Source organism: Apium graveolens, chromosome 1 (assembly GCF_009905375.1).
Source record: "Apium graveolens cultivar Ventura chromosome 1, ASM990537v1, whole genome shotgun sequence".
NCBI lineage: Eukaryota > Viridiplantae > Streptophyta > Magnoliopsida > Apiales > Apiaceae > Apium > Apium graveolens.
Window position 1 is genome coordinate 33,459,443 of NC_133647.1, and position 12,092 is coordinate 33,471,534.

The window sequence follows — 12,092 nt, forward strand, 5'->3', positions numbered from 1 at the left end:
ATAGCCTTCCAACATGATAGAAAAGTAGTTCTTATTTTTGAATCATTGTCGGTTCGTGCTACAGCCGAGGGCTTTGATTTCGAAATAAGAAATACTTGTCTATTACATAGAGATGTGTACATTAAATAAGAATCTAAAGGTCGGTACGTGCCACAGCCGTGGGCCTTTGGGGACTGATTCAATTGTACGGAATGTTGGGTTAGACTTGACTTAGAATATTGAGTTTGTCGTGCCACAGTCGTGACTCAATTATTCAAGAGGCTAAAATTTGATTAGGGAATAACATAAGATGTAATTGACAAGAGTTGTCTGCCTATTGAACATTACATGGCGGTTCGTGCTACAGACGGGGTTGTGTAATGGAATGTAGGATCCCTGATCTCACTAGCATTATGAATGCTTAATTTTTCACGTAGGGGATTGAATAAATTAGATAAACTAGTGGGAGCCACTTATGAATAAAGACCCGATTCATATAGTGTTTTGAAATGAAATCGAATATTTGCTAAGTGTTGTTATGTGTTTATCATTTACAGATTTACTTTGTACGTTATGTCTTCTACACTATCACTCAGGAGCATACTAGATGCTCACAAGTTGACTGGTCCTAATTATGCTGACTGGCTTCGAAACTTGAGAATTGTTCTCAGGATTGAGAAGGTGAAATACGTGATTGACTCACCTAAGCCTACTGAACCTGCTAGCGATGCGCATAATGATGAACATGTTGTGTATCGTAAGTGGATAGATGATGCAAATGTTGCTCAATGCATCATGCTAGCTTCCATGAACATTGAGCTACAGAAGCAACATGAGCATATGGATGCTCACACTATCCTCATGCATCTACTAGAGTTGTATGATGTGGCGGGGAGGACAGCTCGATATGAGATATCGAAGGAGTTGTTCGGTTGTAGGATGTCTGAGGGATCATCTGTGAATGACCATGTACTTGAGATGATCAATTTGATTGAACGTCTTGGACAACTTGGTTTTGCCATGGATGGGGAGCTGAGCCAAGACTTGGTCTTGCAATCGCTTCCGAGTTCGTTCTCGCAGTTTGTTGTGAACTTTCACATGAATAAGTTGGATGTCAGCCTGCCTGAACTCCACAATATGTTGAAGACTGCGGAATCGAATTTTCCCCCTAAGAAGAGTTCTGTTCTTTTAATTGGTGAAGGTTCTAATCCTAAGAAAAGGAAGAGGAACCCTTCCAAGAAGAAGAAAGTAGGTGAAGAAAAGCCGGTTCCACCAAAAGCTGAAGACCCCAAGAGCAAAGTTGTTTGCTTCACTGTAACAAGGTGGGGCACTGGAAGAGGAACTGCAAGGTTTACCTTGCAGAATTGAAGAAGAAGAAGAGTAGTGAGACTACCGCTTCTGATTCAGGTATGTTCATGATAGAAGTGAATATGTCATTAAATCAAATTTGTACTTGGGTATTAAATACCGCCTATGGTTCTCATATCTGCAATTTGTTGCAGGGACTAAGGAGAAGTAGGACTCTTGAGGAAGAGGAGGTGATTCTACTGATGGGAAATGGAGCAAGAGTTGCTGCTGTAGATGTGGAATCATTTCATTTACATATGCCTACGGGCAAGACTATTGTTTTAAATAATTGTTATTTTGTTCCCTCGATTGTGAGGAATATTATTTCTATTCCCATGTTAGACTTGGCTGGATTTTCATTTATTATTGAGAATAATGAATGTTCTATTCTTAGAGATAATATTCTTTATGGACGTGGTACTTTAAATAATGGTCTGTATGTATGTGACATAATTTATTTCAGATTGAACAAACTAATAAAAGAAAAGGGATGATGAAAATCTCACTTTATAGTGGCACTGCAGTCTCCATTTAGTAGACATGGAGAGAGGACTGCAAATTTGCTAGGAATGGTACACACAGATGTATGTGGACCAATGTCTAAGCAAGCCATGGGTGGATTTTCATACTTCATTACTTTCATAGATGATAGATCTAGATTTGGATATGTGTTTGATGAAACACAAGTCTGAAGCCTTTGAAAAGTTCAAAGAGTATAAGTATGAAGTGGAGAAACAACCAAACATAGTACTATAACTCTTCGATCAGATCGAGGTGGTGAATACTTTAATGGAGTGTTTCTAGATTATCTCAAAGTAAATGGTATAGTCTCCCAGTGGACTCCTTCAGATTGGTATCTGAAAGGAGAAATCGAACTTTGTTAGACATAGTTCGGTCCATGATGAGCTATGAGAATCTTCCAGTATTCCTATGGGGTTATGCATTGGAAACCTCAGCATATTTACTGAATAAGGTGCCTTCCAAATCTGTTCCTCAAACTCCGTATGAGATATGGAAAGAAAGGAAACCGAGTCTTAAACACGTTAAGATTTGGGGATGTCTAACTTATGTCAAGTAAGTTGACCCAGATAAGCTGGAATATCGATCCGTAAAATGCAGTTTTGTGGGATATCCTAAAGAGACTTTAGGGTATTACTTTTACACCGATCATCGGGTGTTTTTCTCCAGACATGCTACCTTCTTAGAAAAGGAGTTTATCCTTGAAGGAAACAGTGGGAGCAAAATTTGAACTTGATGAAGTTCAAGAAGCACAAACTACTACGGATCAAGTGGAAACACCTGTTCTGACTGAACAACCTTCTGTGGAACAGCCCATTCGTAGGTCAGGGAGAGTGTCTCGCCAACCTGAGAGGTAATATGGCCTTGTCATTGAGAATGACAATGAGTTGTCGATCATTGATGATGACGACCCTGTGACCTATAATGAGGCTATGAGTAGTGTTGACTCAGAGAAATGGCATAGTGCCATGAAATCTAAAAAGGAATCTATGTATATGGTATACGAAAGAATGATTAGAGCAGATGGCCAGGTGGAGACCTATAAGGCCAGGCTTGTGGCAAAAGGATTCAAACAAAGGCAATGGATTGACTTTGATGAAACCTTTTACCTGTAGCCCTGTTAAAATCAGTTCGGATTTTGCTTGCGATTGCTGCTTACTACGACTATGAAATCTGGCAAATGGCCAGATGGTTTTCTTTCCAAGGGAAATGAAAACCTAGTGTGTAAGCTGCTACAAACCATATGTGGTTTAAAGCAAGCTTCTCATAGATGGAACATCCATTTTGATGAGACAATCAAAGAGTTTGGTTTTATGAAAAACGTAGATGAACCATGTGTCTACAAAAGGGTTAGTGGGAGCGCGATAACATTTCTTCTGTTGTATTGAATTAGAGTTGACACACATAACAACATAGCAGACCCACTCACAAAGCTACTTTCTGAAAGTCACTTTGATCGTCATAAAGACTAGATGGGTATTAGATACCAGAGTGATTGGCTTTAGTACAAGTGGGAGATTGAAAGGAATATGTCCTAAGTCCAATCATGTATTAGGATTTAGGAATAACTCCCTGTGTAATCTATTTTGATTTCATTGATATTAATAAAAGGCTTGTTTTGTTTTTATTACGGGCTTTATCTATTTAAGTATTTAAATAAGATATACCATAGTTTACACAGATTTAAGTATTTAGGAATAATGTGTTTAAGACTCGGTTTCCTTTCTTTCCATATCTCATACGGAGTTTGAGGAACAGATTTGGAAGGCACCTTATTCAGTAAATATGCTGAGGTTTCCAATGCATAACCCCATAGGAATACTGGAAGATTCTTATAGCTCATCATGGACCGAACTATGTCTAACAAAGTTCGATTTCTCCTTTCAGATACCAATCTGAAGGAGTCCACTGGGAGACTATACCATTTTCTTTGAGATAAGCTAAAAACTCTCCATTCAAGTATTCACCACCTCGATCTGATCGAAGAGTTATAATACTATGTTTGGTTTGTTTCTCCACTTCATACTTATATTCTTTGAATTTTTCAAAGGCTTCAGACTTGTGTTTCATCAAATACACATATCTGAATCTAGATCGATCATCTATGAAAACAATGAAGTATGAAAATCCACCCATGGCTTGCGTACACATTGGTCCACATACATCTGTGTGTACCAATCCTAGCAAATCTGCAGTCCTCTCTCCATGCCCACTAAATGGAGATTTGGTCATTTTACCCAATAGACAAGACTCGCATGTAGGATATGATTCAAAATCAAAGGGTTCAAGTAACCCTTCCTTATGCAATGTCCGCAGTCTATTTTTACTAATATGACCAAGTCCACAGTGCCACAAGAAAGTGAGATTTTCATCATCCCTTTTTCTTTTATTAGTATGTTCAATTTGTAGTAAATTATGCTCTACGTCACATACATACAGACCATTGTTTAAAATACCACTTCCATAAAGAACGTTATCTCTAAGAATTGAACATTTATTATTCTGAATAGGAAACGAAAATCTAGCCAAGTCTAACATGGAATAGAAATAATATTCCTCACAATCGAGGGAACAAAATAACAATTATTTAGAACAATAGTCTTGCCCGTAGGCATATGTAAATGAAATGATCCTACAGCTTTAGCAACAACTCTTGCTCCATTTTGCATCCGTAGAATCACCTCCTCTTCTTCAAGAGTCCTACTTCTCCTTAGTCCCTGCAACGAATTGCAAATATGAGAACCACAGGAGGTATCTAATACCCAACTAGAAATTTGACTTAGTGACATATTAACTTCGATCATGAACATACCTGAATCAGAAGCGGTAGTCTCACTACCCTTCTTCTTCTTCAATTCTGCAAGGTAAACCTTGCAGTTCCTCTTCCAGTGCCCCACCTTGTTACAGTGAAAGCAAACAGCTTTGCTCTTGGGGTCTTCAGCTTTTGGTGGAACCGGCTTTTTCTCACCTACTTTCTTCTTCTTGGAAGGGTTCTTCTTTCTTTTCTTAGGATTGGAACCTTCACCAATTAGAAGAACATAACTCTTCTTAGGGGGAAAATTTGATTCCGCAACATGTTGTGGAGTTCAGGCAGGCTGACATCCAGCTTATTCATGTGAAAGTTCACAACAAACTGCGAGAACGAACTCAGAAGTGATTGCAAGACCAAGTCTTGGCTCAGCTCCCCATCCATGGCAAAACCAAGTTGTCCAAGACGTTCAATCAAATTGATCATCTTAAGTACATGGTTATTCACAGATGATCCTTCAGACATCCTACAGCCGAACAGTTCCTTCGATATCTCATATCGAGTTGTCCTCCCTGCCACATCATACAACTCTTGTAGATACATAAGGATAGTGTGAGCATCCATATGCTCATGTTGCTTCTGTAGCACAATGTTCATGGAAGCTAGCATGATGCATTGAGCAACATTTGCATCATCTATCCACTTACGATACATAACATGTTCATCATTATGTGCATCGCTAGCAGGTTCAGTAGTCTTAGGTGAGTCAAGCACATATTCCAGCTTCTCAACCCTGAGAACAATTCTCAAGTTTCGAAGCTAGTCAGCAAAATTAGGACCAGTTAACTTGTGAGCATCTAGTAAACTCCGGAGTGTAGTGCAGAAGACATAACGAATATAGTAAATCTGTAAATGATGAACACATAACAACACTTAGCAAATATTCAATTTCATTTCAAGACACTATATGAATCGGGTCTTTATTCATAAGTGGCTCCCACTAGTTTATTTAATTTATACAACCCCTAAGTGAAAATTAAGCATTCATAATGCTAGTGGGAATAGGGATCCTACATTCCATCACACAACCTCGGCTGTAGCACGAAACGTCATGTGATGTTCAATAGGCAGGCAACTCTTGTCAATTACATCTTATGTTATTCCCTAATAAAACTTTAGCCTCTTGAATAATTGAGTCACGGCTGTAGCACGACAAACTCAATATTCTAAGTCAAGTCTAACCCAATATTTCGTAAAATTAAATCAGTCTCCAACGGCCCACGGCTGTAGCACGTAAAGACCTTTAGATTCTAATTCAATGTACACATCTCTATGTAATAGACAAGTATTTCTTATTTCGAAATCAAAGCCCTCGGCTGTAGCACAAAACGACAATGATTTAAAAATAAGAACCACTTTCTACCATGTTGGAAGGCTATGACCGACACTAGCCCGTTGTGGCATTGGCCAATTACTACTTGATATTATTTAATTTTAGAGGGATTATATTATGTTATAATTATAATCATATTATAAAGAGATTCTTCCTTTTAAATTAAATATTTCAAATCAATAATCGATAATCAGATGATTCCCAGATCGGGGGGAGCATTGTCAAGAGGCGTCACTTAATACCCCTTTCTTACAGATAGAAATCTGCTTTTGACAGAATCATCCTTTCTCTCAATATTGAAAATTCATATTTAATTACGTGTTTCATAAATACAAGAATTTCATGATTGTATTCATAATATTATTGTTAAGGCAAGAAACGATTCCTATTCTAGATTTTCTAGAGCACGCCTTATATTAATTTAAGTTCACCTAAATCTATCATCGCACGGTAAACATAGGCATATATCTCATATATAAAATTAAATAAACAAGTAAATGTAAAGTGCAATAAAGTAAATGTGTTCTTTATCAAACTCATGATAAAGATCAAGGTCAATCTAATATGGTGATGAAAATAAATACAACTACTTATTACCTAAGTCTTCTTCTTTGTTTAGACTTCTTGTATGCCTCGTCTTCTTCTTTGTATCACCTCCATTGGATAGCCTTCTTGATTCTTCAATTACATTACATGATTAAAAGTAAAACTAATCTAATGAACTTACAAGAATAACTCGAGTTACATTCGAGATTTATGATTACAAAGATTGACGACATGCAAGTCGTATTTAAAACCAAAACCAAAACCATTACACTAAGGTCGAAAGGCCATAACCATCCACCATGCTCATACAACACATAAAAGCATGTTAAAACACATAATCTGATCTTAACATATCATATTATCCATGATCTAATCATAAAAAAAATATGACAAAAATCAGAAAAATCAGAATCAAATCAGAAAAATAAGAATCACTGTTTACGGGCAGTAAACGACGTCAAACGCCTTAAAAACGAGTCGTAGATAGCTTTTGCTATCAGTTTTGTTCAGACGCTCGTTTACCTATGGAATAGGGTATTCGTTTGCATAAATCGGACACCAGTTCCAGATTTCAGCAAATCTGCAGCAACCAATTCAGAATCCGTATCTAATATGATTCTCATAATTATAACAAACATAAATCATGTATATATCAGTATATATACAGATTACATAATCATCTTACGATTATACAACATACATGAATATCATATATTCAAAACCATACATATATAAGCATAATATATCAACATCAAATCATGGCGAATCACGTACATGCTCATATATCGAAAACAGTTAAACACATAAACGAATTAAAAACTTTTCGCAAGTCGCTCTGATGCCATTGAAGGGTTTTTAGCACATAAACGCAACGAAAACGTAAAATTAAATCTTAAAAAAAAAACGAAACCCTCCGCAGGATCCATGCGAAAAATAATATTTAATTCGTAGTTCAGTATATTTACCTTAAGAAGCTTTACGTTAATGAAAAGATGGAGGTCTTTGATAGCGATCCAAGAACGATGAACGGAAATCCCTAGCAGCTGCTCCTCAAGTGTGAAGCACTCCACCGGTATCCACCAAGAGTACAATGTGATGGAGGAGGAGGAAAAGGTTGAGAGAATTAGTTGCCTCCCTCTTGTTCTACTTTAGAATTAGGGTTAATTATTTGGGTTGAGGCAAATAGGGTTTATAATAGTATATTTATAGGGAAAATTTTCAGCTGAAAATTTTCCATAAAATATTATTATTATTATTATTAACCCTTTAATTGATTATTCTTATTAACCAATTAACTAATAATTAAAACACATTTTAATCATTAATCCCTTTTCTAAACATTTTAGGAAAATAATTCTCTCACTTGATTTAATTTCCAAAATTAAATTCTTAATTAATAATATTAAGAATTAATTAAATCTTATTTAATCAATTATTAAATCTGCTAAGTAATTATTTATTTCATAAATAAATAATTACCAGCCATTATTAATTAATTCCTCCACCATTAAATCATTCTCTTTTATGGTGTGACCCTGGAGGTTCAATATTAAGCCGGTAGTAGAAATAAATAATGATAAAACTATTTTATCATTATTTATATAAATTCTCTAATTCATTAAATATGATTAATTAATAAATTAATCATATTTATTCTACATCGTGAGGGATACTTCTCATCATATCGCGACTATCCGGATAATACGAATTCACTACTTAGAATACCAAGAACCTATTCAGTGAGTAGTTACCGTACAATCAATTCCTTCTACCCTGCAATGTCACGATTAAATACAAGGCATGGAACTTGTGTCAAGCCTATCTTATTTAATCATTTGCTTTCCCATTCACTATGCTTAGTTCTATTTAATGTAAATTAGAAACTCTTTTCTAATTTCATTCACTCTGGCCAGAGATTCCAGAACTAGCATAAGTGGATCAATATTGAACATTCTCTTCCTTCACTGGAAGGGGTAGATCCTTTATTGATCATACACTATCTTCGTGTACAAATTCCTATACGCAGTAGAGCCCTTATAATTGTCCCTGGAGACTAAGAACTAAACCAAAACATAGTTCAGTGTACACAAGATGACTATGATGACCTCAAGTCTAAGAATACTTGTACAATTATCACTATGTGAACAACTGTTGACACGTGAGTGAACTCCATCAGTTGTTCAGCTGTGTGAGTCATGTTCAGTGAACTTATTCTATAATAAGAACCTACATACTAGCTATAGTGTCACCACACAAATGTCTATGAGAACAGACATCCTTCATAATGAAGCAAGCATAGTATGTACCGATCTTTGCGGATTACTAATTACCAGTTAGTAATCCTACGACCAGGAAATATTTAAGTTTAGAGTTATCATCTTTTAGGTCTCATTATTATGATCTCATCATAATCCATAAAAAGCTTTACTCTAAACTATGGTATATCTTATTTAAACACTTAAATAGATGAAGCCCACAATAAAACCAAAACAAGTCTTTTATTAATATCAATGAAATCAAAACAAATTACATAAAAGTTATTCCTAAATCATCATACATGATTGGACTTAAGACACATCTCTTTCTGTTCACATACACTCATTTAATACGTATAATCATAATATCAACTTCGAAACTCATTTTCTCATGCACTACATAGTGTGGGCTCAAAAGTTTTTCCTGTTCGTCAGGGTTACTATTCATTAAACGTTTTACAAGGTCTCAAAAATTCAAGTTATTACAGTCTTCCCCTCTAACAAGGATTCCGTCCCGGAATCAATTAGAATATAAGTGGGGATATCTATTCCTCATTGTGTCTTCAAGTTCCCAAGTTGACTCTTCGACATTTTGATTTCTCCATAAGATCCTAACCAGCTTCACAGTCTTGTTCCTCAACACTTGTTCTTTCTGGTCCATTATCCTTACTAGTTGCTCGATGTAGGTCAGGTCTGGTTATAAATCTACATGCTCGTATTCTATTACATGTCGTGCATCTGTATGGTACTTCCTTAACATGGACACGTGGAACACGTTGTGTACTTGTTACAAATTAGGAGGCAAGGCAAGCTCGTAAGCTAGAGGTCCTATTCTCCTTAAAATTTCAAAGGGTCCTATGAATTTGGGACTCAACTTCCCTTTCTTTCCAAATCTCATCACTCCTTTCCACGGAGATACCTTTAATAGCACATAATCTCCTACTTTATATTCCCTATCCTTCCTGGTCTGGTCGGCGTACTTCTTTTGTTTGTCCTGGGCTGCTACCAGTCTTTTCCTGATGAGTCCTACCATTTCTCTGGTCTGTTGGACTAACTCTGGTTCTAATATCTTATGTTCTCCAACTTCATCCCAACACAGGGGAGAGCGACATCTTCTTTCATAAAGAGCTTCATACGGGGGCATTCCTATGCTAGCGTGATAGCTATTGTTGTAAGCAAATTCGACCAGGGGTAAGTGGTCACCCCAATTTCCTTTAAAATCAATGGCACATACTCGTAGCATATCTTCTAGGGTCTGAATAGTCCTTTCACTTTATCCATCAGTCTGGGGGTGGTAAGCGGTACTCATGTTTAGTCTGGTGCCTACGCATTCCTGAAAGCTTCTCCAAAATCGGGAATTAAACCTTGGGTCTCTATCTGACACTATGGCTACAGGAACGCCGTGTCTTACTACAATTTCCTTCAAGTATATATCTACCAACTTGTCTGCGGTGTATCTTTCGTTGATTGGTAGGAAGTGTGCAGACTTGGTCAATCTATCTATGATAACCCATATGACATCATGATTGGTCTTTGTTCTTGGTAAGCCTGTCACAAAATCCATGGCTATATGCTCCCATTTCCATTCTGGAATCTCTAGGGGTCGTAATAGTCCACTAGGTCGGTGATGTTCAGCCTTCACTCTCTGGCATGTCAAGCACTTGCTGACCCACTCTGCTATTTCTCTCTTCATTTTAGGCCACCAATAATATTCCTTAAGGTCACGGTACATTTTCGTACTTCCTGGGTGGATTGAATATCTAGAGCTGTGCCCTTCGTGCAACAGCTCATCTTTTAACTCTTGCACATTTGGAATCCAAATTCGGGACGCATACCTCATGATCCCTTTCTCATCCTTCTCGCATCTCACTTCTTCACCAGTCAATGTTCCTCTTTCCTCACTCATCTTCTTTTCCTAACATACTCGTATCTTTTCAGTCAGCTCTGGCACTGGCTTAATCTAAAATAATCCTTCCGTTCCCTTACTGGTCATTCTCACGTCAATTTCCATATTCTCAAATTCCTTAATCAACTCCTCCGATGTCATAATCATCTTGAGTCTTTCCTTCCTACTAAGGGCGTCAGCCACCACATTGGCTTTACCCGGGTGATACAAAATTTCACAGTCGTAGTCTTTTATCAACTCTAACCATCTCCTCTGTCTCATATTCAGTTTCTTCTGAGTAAAAATATATTTGAGGCTTTTATGGTCAGTGTAGATCTCGCATTTTTCACCGTATAGGTAGTGTCTCCAAATTTTTAGGGCAAACACTATGGCTGCTAATTCTAGATCATGTGTAGGGTATCTGCTCTCATATTCCTTCAATTGACGAGAGGCATATGTTATAACTTTGCTGTGCTGCATCAGTACACATCCTAATCCTTTAAGTGATGCGTCGCTGTATATTACAAACTCTCCCTTTCCATCGGGAAGAGCGAGCACTGGTGCTGACACCAGCCTCCTTTTCAGTTCTTGAAAACTCTCCTCACATTTCTCTGTCCATACAAACTTTTCTGTCTTCCGGGTAAGTCTAGTCAGTGGACCGGCTATCTTAGCAAAATCTTGCATGAACCTTCGGTAATATCCTGCTAAACCCATAAAACTCCTAACCTCCATTGGGGTAGTTGGTCTTTCCCAATTGGATACCTCCTCTATCTTGGCAGGGTCGACTAAAACTCCTTTGCTACTCACCATATGTCCTAAAAACTGAACTTCTCTCAACCAAAACTCGCACTTCGAGAACTTGGCAAACAATTTCTCATTCCTCAAAATTTATAAGACTATCCTCAAATGTTCTACGTGTTCTTGCTCTGTCTTTGGGTAGATCAGAATATCATCGATAAAAACTATCACACATATATCCAGGTACTTTTTGAACACTCTGTTCATCAAATCCATAAAGGCTGCGGTGCATTGGTTAACCCAAATGACATAACTAAGAACTCATAATGTCCATACCTAGTGCGAAAAATAGTCTTCGGTATATCTTCTGGTTTGATTTTCAACTAGTGATATCCTGTTCTTAAATCTATTTTGGAAAAATATACAGATCCCTTGAGTTGGTCGAATAGGTCATCAATTCTGGGGAGAGGGTTCCTATTCTTAATAGTTAGCTTATTCAGCTCTTGATAGTCTATGCATAATCTCATACTGCCGTCCTTTTTCTTTACGAACAGTACTGGCGCTCTCCATGGCGACATACTGGGCTTTATCATTCCATTATCTAATAAATCTTGCAGTTGAGAAGCTAGTTCCCTCATCTCAACTAGGGCTAGCCTATATGGGGCCTTGGATACTGGTGTC